The sequence below is a fragment of the Ambystoma mexicanum genome, chromosome 2q (genome assembly GCF_040938575.1).
Source record: "Ambystoma mexicanum isolate Mex_15411 chromosome 2q, UKY_AmexF1_1, whole genome shotgun sequence".
NCBI lineage: Eukaryota > Metazoa > Chordata > Amphibia > Caudata > Ambystomatidae > Ambystoma > Ambystoma mexicanum.
Genome location: NC_090924.1, coordinates 13,892,183 through 13,906,393, shown reverse-complemented (window position 1 = coordinate 13,906,393; position 14,211 = coordinate 13,892,183). Strand labels below are relative to the sequence as shown.

The 14,211-nt window shown below is 49.6% G+C and overlaps 1 protein-coding gene across 3 annotated transcripts in view; it reads left to right on the top strand.

Annotated features, from left to right (window-relative positions):
• LOC138569113 (cyclin-dependent kinase-like 4) overlaps positions 1 to 14,211 on the top strand; it is a 1,540,933-nt gene that overhangs the window by 61,335 nt on the left and 1,465,387 nt on the right. For 2 of the 3 annotated variants that reach the window (XM_069646779.1, XM_069646778.1), the window contains exon 2: positions 12,845 to 12,874. The exons of the other annotated variant lie outside the window; for it this stretch is intronic. The gene's annotated coding sequence lies outside the window, so the exon portion shown is untranslated. The remainder of the gene's footprint in view (positions 1 to 12,844; positions 12,875 to 14,211) is intronic. 3 annotated transcript variants of the gene reach the window in all.

The following is a 14,211-nucleotide window of genomic DNA, read 5'->3' as shown; positions in this document are numbered from 1 at the left end:
CAAGGGATGCCATCTGCAGTTGCTACCATTCCTGCATGCACAAGGCAGTTTACAGTATCAGTGAAATCCAGAAGGGGACAAAGTATGATGGCGTCTGATGCTTTTGTATGTATCAATGAAGCCATGAGACAGCAGGGGCTATAGTGTGAGCACATACCATTGGGGATGGGCCTATCTGGATACTAGTGGATAAAAAAGGATGTCAGGAGATTTACCGGTAGCAAGGTACACTAATTGGGAAGGCGATACAAAAATCATATTACACTGCAGATTTGAACAAACCAGTTATTGGAAATATTCCAGAAAGCTATGTCACTTCATGAAGTGAACTGCCTGAATTTTTAAACTCCAACCCAAAGGGGATCTTCAGAATTCAGTCTGTGTACCCTTATGAACCAAATTATGTGATTTGTCATCACCAAGATTATTGAATCATATTCCAGGTGGATGAAAATGAGACGGAAGACAAACAGCAAATGGAGGTGGAGCCTGAAATGACATGAGTGGCTTCTCTCCAAGGAGATCATGCCACACAATTAGAAGAAAGCACAGAGGTTTCTCCTTTGGAGGATTTTCTACAATTTTCTAAAATGGTAGAGAAACAGTCGAAACTGCAGTTGCATGCACAAATGAGTTGGAGAAAGACCAGTTGAGAAAAATATTCTAAGAATTCAATTATGTATTTGCCAGAGATCCCTATAATTGTGGGCGTACTGATCTGCATGTCGCTATATTGCCAGAAAGTTATGGTAGGGAACCTGTCTTTGTGCGACCATATATGCTACCCATGGCCTGTTTAGAATCTTTGACAGAAATAATCACACATTTAGAGTACAGAGGAATCATTAGGCCCATTAACGGTACCAAAAACAAGCCCAGTGGTCAGTGGTGAGTATGTGCAGACTTGAGAGAACTGAATAAGAGGGTACCTGTGTCAAGATGGCCCCAGGGTCGGAGTGGGACAATAAATGGGCCTCGTCACCAAAACAAAAGTGGCCCACCCCTCGCCTCAAAAAGGTGGCCCACCCCTCGTGACCCTGGACCTCTGATGACATCACCAGAAGTGATGTCATTTGACCCCATCCCAAAGTGACATCCCAGGAAGCGATGAAACACGACCTTTCACCCCTTGACAAAACAGGAAGTAGCATCAAATAGCATTGTTCCTAGGTACACTACGAAAAATATGGTTATGATTTCACTAATGTGATATACATTTCATACAAGAATGGATCACCATATGTATCATTAATATCTGTGTGTATGGATCCATACTGTTCAATTACTGTGAATGCAAGCAGACGTCCAAGGCCAAATGGTAATATGTTATTGTATAGCACTTACGTTTAAGCTCTTTTTATAGAACAAATATGCATACAATATCATCACTCAACCTGTGTTGGTACTCATTTATCAACCTAAGAAGGATGAAAGGCTTTTTTTGAAAGAAAAAAGAAATTGAAAATAATTAATATTTTTCTTTCACTTTTTTTTTCAAAACTGGCCCAGGCATGGCCAGACACTGGCCCCCATTCCCCAGAGACAATTTCACCCTGGATGGCCCCTCCCATTCATTGACCAAGGCCTTGCACAAATCCAAGGGTCGAAGGTTTTTACTTTAGATCCGACAGCTGGGTATTGGTGTGTCTCTTTAGCAAACGACATACAGTATCTATTTGCGTTTACCTTCCAAGGGAAACAGTATGCATGGGAAAGAACCCCCCCTTGGCTTTATCAATGGTGTGAGCGAATCCGGAATCTTTCTGAATAAAGCACTTCCAGGTGCAGCTGAGAGACGAACTGTGGCTTATGTGGATGATGGCCCGATTAAGAATGGGGACACATGAGGCCATTTCAGTGAAATCCGACATATACTCAACAAATTGCAAAGGGCTGGGGCAAAGGTGTCATTGCAGAAGGCTCAGTGGTGTAAAAAAAAGGGTACGTTGCTTAGGGCATGAAGTCACAGACCAGGGATTAAACCCACACAAGAAAAAGGTAGAAACCATTCAAAAGTTGAAGCATCCCACAAATCTGAAGGGTCTGAAGAGCTTGTTAAGGATGACAAGTTACAATAGAAAATTAATTGAAGTCTATGCAGAAATTACACAACCATTGACCAAGTTACTGAAACTGGGTGTACCCTGGAAATGGGGACAGTAACTGCCTGAGGCGGTAGCCAAGTTCAAGGATTGTAGGCTGTCTAGAAATAGGGTTCACAGACCTATTGTGGAGAATCCAACAGGATTTCCCCCAAGAACCTGGTCTGTGACCCTTCTTGTGTGGCCAGGGGAAGGCAGGCGCACTCTGATCGCGACCCTGGGGTGGTGTACTGCGGGAGGATCACATGGGTGGAGGGGAATCAGACCAGGAACACTGGGAGGAACCCCTTTTTAATTTCCGCTGTAACCCTGCTCTTTCTATGGCCTTTTGCCATGCTAAAGAAGTGGAATTGAAGTTTTCCAAAATAAAATGCAAGTCCCAGAATTCCTGAGGGACTGTGAAGAAGGAGAGCGGAAGAGGCATGCAGGAGTCCAAGTCAGGCAAGCAAGCCTAATGGCTCTGTGCAAGGCCAGGCAATTAGTCTTAAAGGCCTGTACCTAAAACCAATTAACCCACCTGAGGGGCATAAAAGGCTGCATCGGGGAGGAGCAGTAGAAAGAAGCTGGAGCTGCAGCTGGAAGGTCTGCAGAAGAAGTGTTAGGAAAGATTTCTTAATTGTAGGTAATTTTCCTTCCATGTGGCAACCCCTAAACTTTTTGCTGTTGTTTTTCACCTTGTTCTCGACTTTGCCAGAGAAGTGCAGCCTTCTGCCGCACTCCTCTGGGCTTTCGCTCCATTCTTACGGGGAGACTGACATGCCCTTAAGACAGTCAGTCCCGGGAAACGCTGTTTTCCGTAGTTTCTTTTATCATGTTGCGGCTTTCGTGCAACATGACACAAGAGGGCACTGTAAGTTAAGTTACTGCTCTCTTGGGTCTCTAGCCTTCTACAGGCCCTAGATACTCGTTTAGGATTGTAACTGATCGGTGCAAGTGATTCACGGACGGGAATGGTGGCAGCGATCGTTTCTTGTGTTTTGAGCTCCTTTTGGCATTTTAAGCACGTTTCTCGCGCTTAGCCCAAAATGGTGGCCTGGCTCCCAAAATGGCCAGACCACGAGGCTCCTTTGTCCTGTCCGCTGACCGTCTTGCTCCCTTCACCTTCCCCAGGTCGAGCCGACCCGGGGCCTTCCTTATTTGGGCATGTACTTTCCCGCGAAACACGGATGCTTTCGCGGGCTTCTACATGCCTGGTGTGTGCCTCCAGGATGTGGGCTGGGATGTCTGGTCCCAATACACATCCTGGGTGCCAGAGAGTCTAGGGTGGTGTGAATGCCTGGGACCACCGTGGTCCGTGATAGGTCCACGAATGGTGTGAGTGTTGATGAGCGGATCTCCCATTGGGTCCCCGCCGTTTTGGCGCGAAGGGAACCGTGGATAAGAGGGGGCTGGAAACACCACTACCATGTCGATCTCCTGAGTTCACACGAACAAAGGAATACAGGAGCCAAGTATCCCGCAGCCAAGAGGCTGAACCGAGGAATCGCTGGTGACCCGCTGAAGGACTGCCCCTCTGCACTGCTGTCGCCTTGTGAAACCCTTTTCACCTTTGATCGAACCAGAAGGCCTGTACTGGTACTTCGACCCTTGGAATAGCGGGGACAGCTATTCTCGGCATCTTCACCATCTCCTGCTAGTAAGCCTTTGGAAGCGTCTCTGGGCCATCCAGCAGACTGACCAGCCTACACAGGAGTCTTGCTCTGTAACCGCCGCCAGGTTGTGTAGTATTTCGAGTCCTTGTCACTCTCACACGATTCGTACACTTGGCGTTCCCAGGTCTGAAGTGAGTAGTGTACATTTGGCTCACATACACACGGCCGCTCCATTGCCCTGCTGTGGTAACAAACTGTGCGGGTTCCTTCGTTTGGGACGTCTTTTACTCAACTCTGCTGCTGCAGACTCAACACGACGACGAGACGTCCCCTGCTCTTCTGAACCTGCCAGCGACTGAAACTGACGCGGAGAAGCCTGGGTCTGCTTGCATCGGGGACCGGTGAGTAGCATAGCTAGGAACTGGTCGCCCTCCTGCAGGAGCCCATAGCTTTTCCCCGCTGTGTCAAAACAGCACGCCTTTCCGTACTCGCGCTCTGCTTCTGCCCACAGTGGAGGCTGCGCTTGAGTCGCGGAACACTGTTCTTCATTTGTGCACTAAACTGAACTGCCTGATTTCCCTCGAAGAGACTCCCCTTTTGCCCGTTGGCACCAGCGTGTGCAGGTACTTCAGAGCACAAGGCTCCACTCTTCGTAGGGCTCGGACTTCCTTTTAGTTAGGTGCCTCTGAAGGCGGACTGGGTCTAAGCATTATTTCGCACTGCCTGTTTTCCTTCCCTTTTAGGTGGACTACACATTTCGTGCATCTAACGCTTGAGACTTGTTGTATTTGTATATATGTTGTATTGGTATGGTATGTGTTGGTTTACTAGAGTTGTATTGTGATTTCTCGCTACGGTCATTGTTTTAAGGCCTTGGAATAAATGTGTATATATTTTTAATATAACACCTGTTTGGAGTAATTTGTAAGTGTCCTTGCTTTGTGTGCTCATTGCGGGCTTTCAGTCACCCTCACCCCTCTTGAGACCTAGTCTTGACCGCCGCGATCGCTACCCTGATTGGTCTGGCTTGTCCAGAGGTTACCCTGTTCCAAGTAATAAGGTTGGCCTTCTGAACTTCTGCGCCGCCAGGACAGAGTTCAGAAATCCGTCTTAACAAGAAGCAGAGCACGAGGCTGGCAGTTCACAAGGAAGTGTGACCACAGAAGGGACGCCGGAGTAGAGAAAAGGCATATTTCACCTGCAGACTCTTGAGTTGGTCCTTTGCGTTCAAACTCTATTTGGCTGTGGCAGCACTGGAAGGGACGACGGGAAGCAACAGGCAGTCTTTCCAAGTGTGCATAATTGCTGTGAATGCAGAGCTGAAGTTGAGTATTCTCCCAAGGCCCGTGTGCATAAGCGAGCCGATGGAAACTGGAGAGTGAGATGCTCTCCTTGATGAGGCCAGATCGGAGACACCCGTGCAGCAGAGGGATGTGGATCCCAAGAGTGCCCACAGCAGCATCAGCAGCCCACAATCGTTGTTATGGGAGTCGCAAAAGGAAGCTCTGTACTTCTGAACAACAGAAGTAGCTTGCCGGTAACTGTACCCAGTTTTTAATTGCACTTGCGCATACATTTAAACAAGTAGAAGTTAACCCTAGTAATGGGAAGTCTTTCTATTTAGGAAAATACAACATGCGCTTATGTAAACCGCTGGCGTTTAGTGAAAGCCTTTCTCTTCCCCAACATCAGTATTACTTTGTTGCAGAGTGGTCGCCTGGCTCCTGTTAATACGGAGAGCATTGCTGGTAGTTTAATTGAAGTAAAACTGACTTCTCCTCAGCTTTGCAAGCACCCTTTAAAGAGGCTGTGCTTGAGACAATGTTTCCCGAAACCTTGGAAGCTGAGTGCTAACCAAAAGGTGGGACCACGCCTCTCTTTGAAGTGGAAATTGCAGAATAAAACAAAAAGTGTGTGCCTAATTTCGTCTTCAATAAGAAGTCTGCATCTTGCAACATATTAAAAGCTGAAGTCGTAGAAGTAGTTGAAGCTGAAGCAAGAACCAGCATTACCCAAGCCCATAGAGTGGACTCTATAAAAGTGAATCCTGCTCAGTCAAAAACTATACACCAGCGTTCTGAAGTTGTTACCCAAGAATCCTCTAAATTAAATGTGAAAAGATCATCCAAAGCTTAAAGAGTGGCACAACAGCTTTGGGGTACCCATTGCAGGAACAATGTATATGAAGCTGGGGAAGGGATCTGGGTACATGTTAAAAGAAGCTGTTTTAAATCTGCATGGCTGAGACTATTTGAAAGGAGAAGACGTGATCTAAAAGCTAGAAGTAGATTTTGTGGTAGCTGCAAGACCAGCAAAGAGGCTGCCCTTTCTTGCCGTACAAGAGAGAAGAGTGTGTTAACAAGGTCTCTGGACAAGTCCGATCTATGAAAGCCTTGTCAAAGCAGGTTCTCCCCTGCTCATCCAGAACCGTCAAGAACCACCTCGACACCCTTGCTCCAGCCTTAGCTGAATTCTGCAATCATTCCTTTGCCACTGGAACTTTCCCCGTCCACCTTAAGCACTCCCTTGTGCACCCCCTACTAAAGAATCCCTCTGCTGATCTCCTATCTTAATCTGCATACTGAATCTGTTGGTTGTCTCCACGACCACCAGTCTGGCTTCAGAGCTGCCAGCATGGAAACTGCTCTCCTGAACACTTGTGAAGGAAGGCCTGCTCTCTAATCTTCCTTCTGTCCTCATTCTCCTCGATCTATCCTCTGCTTTTGACACGGTCAACCATGCCATCCTGCTAAATCGACTCCGTGACAACCTGGGGATCACATGCCAGGCCCTGGCCTGGTTGACCTCCTTTCTCAGCAACAGACCCTCCCAGGTCCAACTGCGGTATCTCTCTCTCTCTCTCTTTCTCTTTCTCTCTTCTCTCTCCCCTCCACCTTGTTGTGTTCCCCAGGGGTCTAACCTTTCTCCCTGGTGTTTCAACCACTACCTGGCACCTCTTGCCCACCGCATTGTTACATTCTGCTCTAACTTTGTGTTATGCGAATTACACCGAGCCCTCCTTAAGGCTCCCCTCAGCCACCTCTGCTCCTTCTCTCATACCAGACTGTCTGGCCGCAATTCAGGAATGGTGTGCCGCCAAAGATCTCTGCCTTAATGCCAGTAAGACAACTTATCCAGAACAGGACTGCAAGACTTGTCCTGGGTGTCAAGCCCACAGATCTTATCTCTTCACTGGCTCCCTGTGGCTGCAAGAATCAAGTTCAAGACCCTTTGCATCATCCACAAGGCTTTCTGGGGCCTGGGACTGCAACACCTCCAACTTTCTCTTCTTAAACAACTTCCTTCTCAAGCTCTCCTCTTTCACCTCCAACTCTCTGAGGGTCAGTTGCTTCTCCAAGCAGAGAGTGGGGGGCTGATCTCTTTCCTCGGCTGGGGCCTACCTCTGGAACAGCCTCCCTGCCGCTCTGAAACTTGAGCAGAACCACCTCTGGTTCCAGAAGCAACTCAAGACCTTCCTTATCGCTTCAGCTTTCTCTCTTCCTCTCCCTTGCTGATGTCCCTGACTGCTCCGCGCACTGGTCACCTGGCCTCCAACTGAACTCGGACATAGGCTCCTGCATGTCCAGTTGCCCTCCCACTGCCTCCGGTCTCCCCCAGCACTTAAGTGCCTATTTCTGTATCCCTACAGTCCCTTCTCTCTCTTGACTTATGAGCCTAGCTCCGGCTGCACTTATTTGAATACCTGCACTTCTCCCTCCCATCCCCGGCACCTCTCTCCTCCCTCTCCCCAGCAATTGCACGATCTGAATGACACTTGGGTACAGGTGCATTATTAATGACATATCATATAATTGCCAACCTGTAGAGATCGAAGAAGTCTTGTTGAAGTTACGTAACTTTGGAGTTGCAGTTGTAGCAGCAAACTTGGCTAATTTCATATATTGTAGTAGCAGTAGTAGAACTGTGGTTGTTAATATTGTTGTCAGAGCTGGAAGAAGTAGAAGCTGAAGCCAATTGTGGGGCATAGGAGTCTGCTCTCAAAGTTTGATAGTAGAAGGAAGTTGCTGAGAAGAAAGCAAACCTTGAGCAAAAAGCATCCTGAAAAACTATATAAAAGAAGCTGCAGAAGTTTAAAGCAGAGAAGTTGTTGTCAAAGTGGAACCTTTGTCTTCAACTTTGCCTATTCTTTCCTGGAAGGAAACCCCATTGGTGCTGTTATTTTCTTTGTGGAACTGTAAAAGGAGAATCTTTTAATCAAGCAAAGACGAGACGTTTGCCAGTGGATTTTTATTTGTGTGAACTTTTCTTTCTGTTGAAAGTGTTCAAGACTTTGGTTAAGACTTTTTGTTCCTTGGAAGAAATTGACTTTGGGACATTCCTGTGGGAGCAGCTTCTGCCGAGGACCACTAGAAGTCATCCAAGACACTGGGTGTTGATGTTGTTTTCATGTTGCTTTGAATGTTTGTTGTTGAGTGTGCGGGTTAGTTTTGTGAATGCTAGGAGGGAGGTACTCCCATGGTTCCTAGACTAGGCAGGGAATCCCCTGGTAGAGTAGGTTTAGTTAGAGTTTATTTTATAATTGTGTGTACAGTAAAATGTCTAATCCTGAGAAAACTAAACACAGTTGTGAGTCTGACATTACTGACCCCTCACACTATGCATGTCAGCGGTCTTGTATCAAAAGCATGCCTCAAATCACAAGACCATTGCATATGCCAGCAAAGCCTTGTCATAAGTGGAAACCAAATTTAATGAATGTGAAAAAGTACTATTAACAACTATTTAGCCATTACAACATTTCCGCCCAATTCAAGGAGAGCGGGTGATTGTTGACACTACTCATCAACTCTTGCAATTTTTACAGAGTGCTCGGATCAGATCAGGACATTTAGCCCAATCAAGAAATAGATCATGGACATTGACATTACAGGGATTCCCTGTGGAAGTGTGATATGGGCAGAATAAAAGAAGTCCTGTGGCTCGGGCAGAATTGCACGACTGTGCGTTTGTGGGTATTAAAGATAGTACAGAATTAGAAACAGATTTGATTGAATTTGAGCAATCGCCCCACAAGATCTTTGATGAAGAAAAATGTAGAAATCTCCCAACCATATATGAATGGGTGTGCAAACCACCTGAGTAATGACCCTGAAATGAAATCGGTGGCAGGAATCGGGAATGTATGGGTAAAATGTGAAGGCATCCATCATTGAGTATGAGGATAGATTCCACCAATAGTCAGGTAGCAGAGTTGGCTGCAATTTACAAAGCAATATCCAAGGCTGTAGTGAACAAGTTAAAAGAAGTAGTGTTTGTTACCGATTCCGACTTTGCCAGGAATAGTTTTGTGGAACACTTACCGGGATGGAAGCTTAGAGGGATGGTCACTTGTAACAAGCTCTCAAGCATGGAAAGCTGATTCAGGCCATCGACAATCAGGTTTCAGGGAATGAGATGAAAATCTTAAGAGGACACTCAAAAACACCAGGAGAAGATAAGGAAGGGAATGATAAGGCTGATCAGTTGGCCAAAATTGGGGTGGTAATGGGAGAACTGTTTTCCATTGAACATTTGCTCTGTGAGATTCAAGTAGACGTGGAACACGTTCCAAATCTCTCCAAATCTCAAGGCGCAAATAATCGAAGAATAGTTCAGTGGAGCTTTGACACACCTGATCAGGATTTGGTTAGAGCAGAAAAAGAAGACTCAAGTATAGGTATGTTGTACAATCATGTGTCGGATGTAGAAAGGAACCCATTAACAGAGGAGGACTGCAAGGGAAGAGAGGAATTGAGGATGATGAAGAACAAAAAACAGTTTCAGCTGCAAGACGGACTGTTGGTTAGAAAATCCATTTCAGGTCCTATCCAGTGGGTGGTCTCTGTGTCATCTCAGAGGGTTAATGTTACATGACGCCCATGATGGAATAACAGCGGGGCATAGAGGTTTACAGAAAACATTGGAAATATTAACCCCTTAAGTGCCAAGGACGAGGTATCTCGTCCTTGGCATTACCTCCAGGTTTCCAAGGACGAGATAGCTTGTCCTTTTAGGCACAAAACTGTAATCCAACCCCCGGGGTATGTGAGGGGGAGGTCCCTCCAGACTGCACGGGGGCTGGATTACCTTCAATTTCACGTCGGCGTGCGTAATGCACGCTGATGTGAAAGTGAAAGTAATTTCACTGTGCCAGCCATTTCCGGCTGCCGCGGTGAAAGACAGAAGGCAAGAGTCCCTCTCCATCGATCTCCGGCTGTATTTTAAGCCAGAGATCGAGGGAGGTGTCGTTGGAAAGGGGAGCACCCAGCAATGCCCACTAGACCACCAGGGATCGGGAAGCGGGTGGAGGTGGGGCTGCTTACAGCCAAAGCATGGGGGCACATGGCTGATCATCAAGGGGGCAAATTGAAAGAAAAAAAAACAATGAAATGCAACGGGGATGGAGGTGGGGTTGGGGGGCCACTAGACACCAGAGATTCTTTTGGCACATGAAAGGGTGGTGGCCCTCCCCCTCCCACACCAAGTGGAAAGGGGGCCACCACCTGTAGCCCTCCCTGGGGGCAGATTTCTGCCCCCAGGCAGGAGTACATGAGGTGACCCCCATTCAAATAGAGGGGGAGAGGGCCACCAGGCATAAGTGTGCAGGCCCCCCAAAGGATGGGGCCTGCAGGTTAGGGCCCCCTGGGGGGAGATGGGTGATCATCTGCCCCAGGGTTGGGGATATTTGGGGGAAAAATGAAGTAAACAAATAGAAAAGGGGGTTGGGGGTGGGTCTGGGGGCCACTAGCCACCAGGGATTTTTTTTGTATATGAAAGGGTGGTGGCCCTCTCCCTCCCACCCCAAGTGGAAAGGGGGGCACCCCTTGTAGCCCTCCCTGGGGGCGATTTCTGCCCCCAGGCAGGAGTACCTAAGGTTGCCCCATCCAATTGGAGGGAGAGGTGAGGGCCACCAGGAAAGTGTTGACAGGCCCCCCCAAGGATGGGGCCTGCAGTTTAGGCCCTTCCCGGGGCAGATGGGTGGCCATCTGCCCCCATCTGCCCCTGGGGAATGGGCCTTAGGGAAACAAAATAAGGGGAAAAAATGGATGGTGTTTGGGGGAGTGCCCCCCCCCACTAGACCACCAGGGGATTGTTTCATGGAAAGGGGGTGTCCCTCACCCCCTACCCAAATGGACTGGGGGCCACGGTATGCACCCCTCCATGGGGGCAGTTATCTGCTCCTAGGAAGGTTCATGTGACCCCAGGGACGCTGCATGAGATGCCCCCCTCTTATCAGCCCCCAGGGAGGTCTGATTGAGGTGACCCCCCTTTCATTTGATGTGGGGGGAGAGGGCCACCCCCCTTTACATTGGAAAGTTCCCCGGAGGTTTAGGGTGCCCCTCAGCCCCCCTAAAGTGTAGTGTACCATTTTCAATTTTTTACTTTGTTTACCAAACTTCCCATGGTGCCGTTGGGCACATTAGTATGCCAATCTGCCCCCAGGGTGCTCAAACCGTACTGCCCCACCCACTGGGGGGCCTGTGCCACATTCTATGGTGGCCCACTCCCCCCCCACCCCAAATGGAGGGGGGTGTACCTAACGCAGCCGTTTGTAGGAGGCCCAGGGAGGCCTGCATGAGGTGCCTACCCCATTTGGGGTAAGAGGGGAGATGGCCACCACAAAATGTGTTTTGGGCACCCTGGGAGCAGAATGGCACACTATTGTGCCCATCTGCGCCAAGGGGAGTTGGGTAAACAAAGGAAAAAAGTGAAAATGGTAGACAGCATTTTAGGGGGGGGGGCTGTGGAGCACCTCAAACCGACGGGAAAGTTTCTAATGGGAAGGGGTGGTGGCCCCCCCACCACCCACAATGGAGTGGGGGCCATGTCATGCAGCCCTCCCTGGGGGCAGATATCTGCTCCTAGGAAGGGACACCTGACCCCAGGGAGGAGTGCATGACAGCCCCCCCTTATCTGCCCCCAGAAAGGGCTACATGAGATGCGCCACCCCTCCATTTGGGGGGTGGATAGGTGCACCCTGCTTCACATTACAAAATTCCCCGGCGGTTTAGGGTGCCCCTCAGCCCCCCCCCCCTAAAGTGCAGCCTGCCATTTTCCATTTTTTTCTTTGTGTACCAAACTTGCCTTGGCGCAGATGGGCACATTGGTGTGCCAGTCTGGCCCCACGGTGTCCAAACCTTACTCCCCCCACCCACTGGGCGGCCTGTCCCACTTTTTTTGGTGGCCCTCTCCCCCCACACCAAATGGAGGGGGGTGTGCCTCACGCAGCTTGTAGGAGGCCCAGGGAGACCTGCATGAGGTGCCCCCCCCACCCATTTGGGGTAAGGGGTGAGAGGGCCACCACAAAATGCCGGACAGGCCCCCCAATGGGTGGGGCAGTAGGTTTTGGGCACCCTTGGGGCAGAATGGCACACTATTGTGCCCATCTGCGCCAAGGGGAGTTGGGTAAACAAAGCAAAAAAGTGAAAATGGTAGACAGCATTTTGGGGGGGGGGGGCTGTGGGGCACCCCAACGTGCTGGGGAATGTTGTAATGGGAAGGGGTGGTGGCCCTCTGCCCCCCTCCACCCACAATGGAGTGGGGGCCATGTCGTGCAGCCCTCCCTGGGGGCAGATATCCGATCCTAGGAAGGGACACCTGACCCCAGGGGGGAGTGCATGACCGGTCCCCCCCTTATCTGCCCCCTGGGATCGCTACATGAGATGGCCAGCCCCTCCATTTGGGGTGGGGATGGAGAGGTGCACCCCCCCTTTACATTTTAAAATTCCCTGGCGGTTTAGGATGTCCCTCAGCCCCCCCCCTAAAGTGCAGCCTACCATTTTCAGTTTTTTTCTTTGTTTACCAAACTTCACTTGGCGCAGATAGGCACATTAGTGTGGCAATCTGCTCCCAGGGTGCCCAAACCCTACTGCCCCATCCATTGGGGGTCCTGTCTGATGTTTTGCGGTGGGCTTCTCCCTCCACCCCAAATGGAGTGTGGGGGGGCACCTCATGCAGCCCTCCCTGTGGGCAGATGTTTGCCCGTAGGAAGGGGCAAAACTGTTTTCACTGGGTGGGGGGGGGGGGGGGTGAGGCTCAGTAGACCACCAGGGATGGCTTGCAAGGGGGGGCATGATTGGAAAGTATGAGTGTAGATTTGTTTTTGCTGGGGTGACCGTAGATAACACATGTTTTTTGTTTCGTTTACAGCTTTTTCTACGTGAACAGCTGCAACGTCATGTGAGTACTGTTTTTTATTATTCTATGGTTAGGGTCCACTGTCAGTGGGATGGGTGAGACTGGGGCTGGATTGTTGGTGGTGTGGGTGGGAATGGGCCACCTGGGCAGATATTCTGGTGGGCTTGGACACAATTGCAGGGGCAGGCCACAAATTGCCCCCCATGCCAGCAGAACATTGGTGTTTCCCTGGGAGCGGAAGTCTCCCATGTGGGTTGTCCGTCTGCAAGCCCAGGCTGCACCTCTGGCTGTGCTACATTACAGATGACACCTCTGGGGAGGAATGGGGATCCTGCCGGGCTCCCTGGAGCTGCCGCTGTGCTTAGGGGACGATGCACCCACATGGTACATGGATTTCCAAGGCCAGTGACATCACCTCCAACCTTCATGAAATTGCGGTTGGGCTGCATTACAGCTTTTCCCTTTGGGGCGGTATTGGCACACTGCCGGGACTCCCTGGTGGGGAGAAGCTGTAACGCAGGCCAGCCAGAGCTCCAGCTAAGTCAGCGGTAATAGCCCTGGCCTTAGGGGCACCCTTCTCCCATGTGGGTCTTTGGCGTGGCTTGTGGGTAATACATTCTGGGGAGATTTGCGCAAGTCAGACATCTTTGGATTCCCACGGGTATCTTCCTTTCAGAAATGCATGGGGTTCTCTGTTTTCCTTGGTGGCTTGAACACCCTAGGCCCATATCTGTATGGTGTGCGCTTCAGAAAAAATCCTGAAATTCAGCTGTCGGAAAAGACTTGGGGTTAGCCGCGTTTTAGGCATTCCCCTTTGGGCCCAGGTAGGTGCACCCATACATTGAGGTACCGTTTTCATCGGGACACGTGTGCGGACACAGGGTGGTAGGCCATGTGGCGTTGGCGGAGTGTTTCGGTGGGTGAGCAGAGTGAAATGTCTGAGAATTGTGTTTTTTCAGCAAAGTTTGGACTTTGCCGGGGATTGTGGGTAATACATTCTGGTGCAATGCGCGCAAGGCAGACATCTGTGGATTCCCACGGGTGTCCACTTTTGGGAAAGGCATGGGGTTCCCTGTTTTCCTTGCTGGCTTCGACACCCTAGGCCCAAATCTGTAGGTTGCCCACATGAACAAAATGTGCTGTGTCGAAAGGCTTGGGGTTACCAGTGGGTTAGCCTTTTCCTTTTGTGCCCAGGTAGGTGTACCCACACAAGTGAGGTACCGTTTTTGTCGGGACACCTGTGGGAACGCGGGAAGGTATGACCTCTGCTCTTGGCGACGTGTTTCAGTGAGTGGACAGAGGGAAATGTCTCTGAAATTGGCTGGAAATAAACACAATTGTCAGATATTTCGCTTTGGCTACCCACCGAAACACACCGC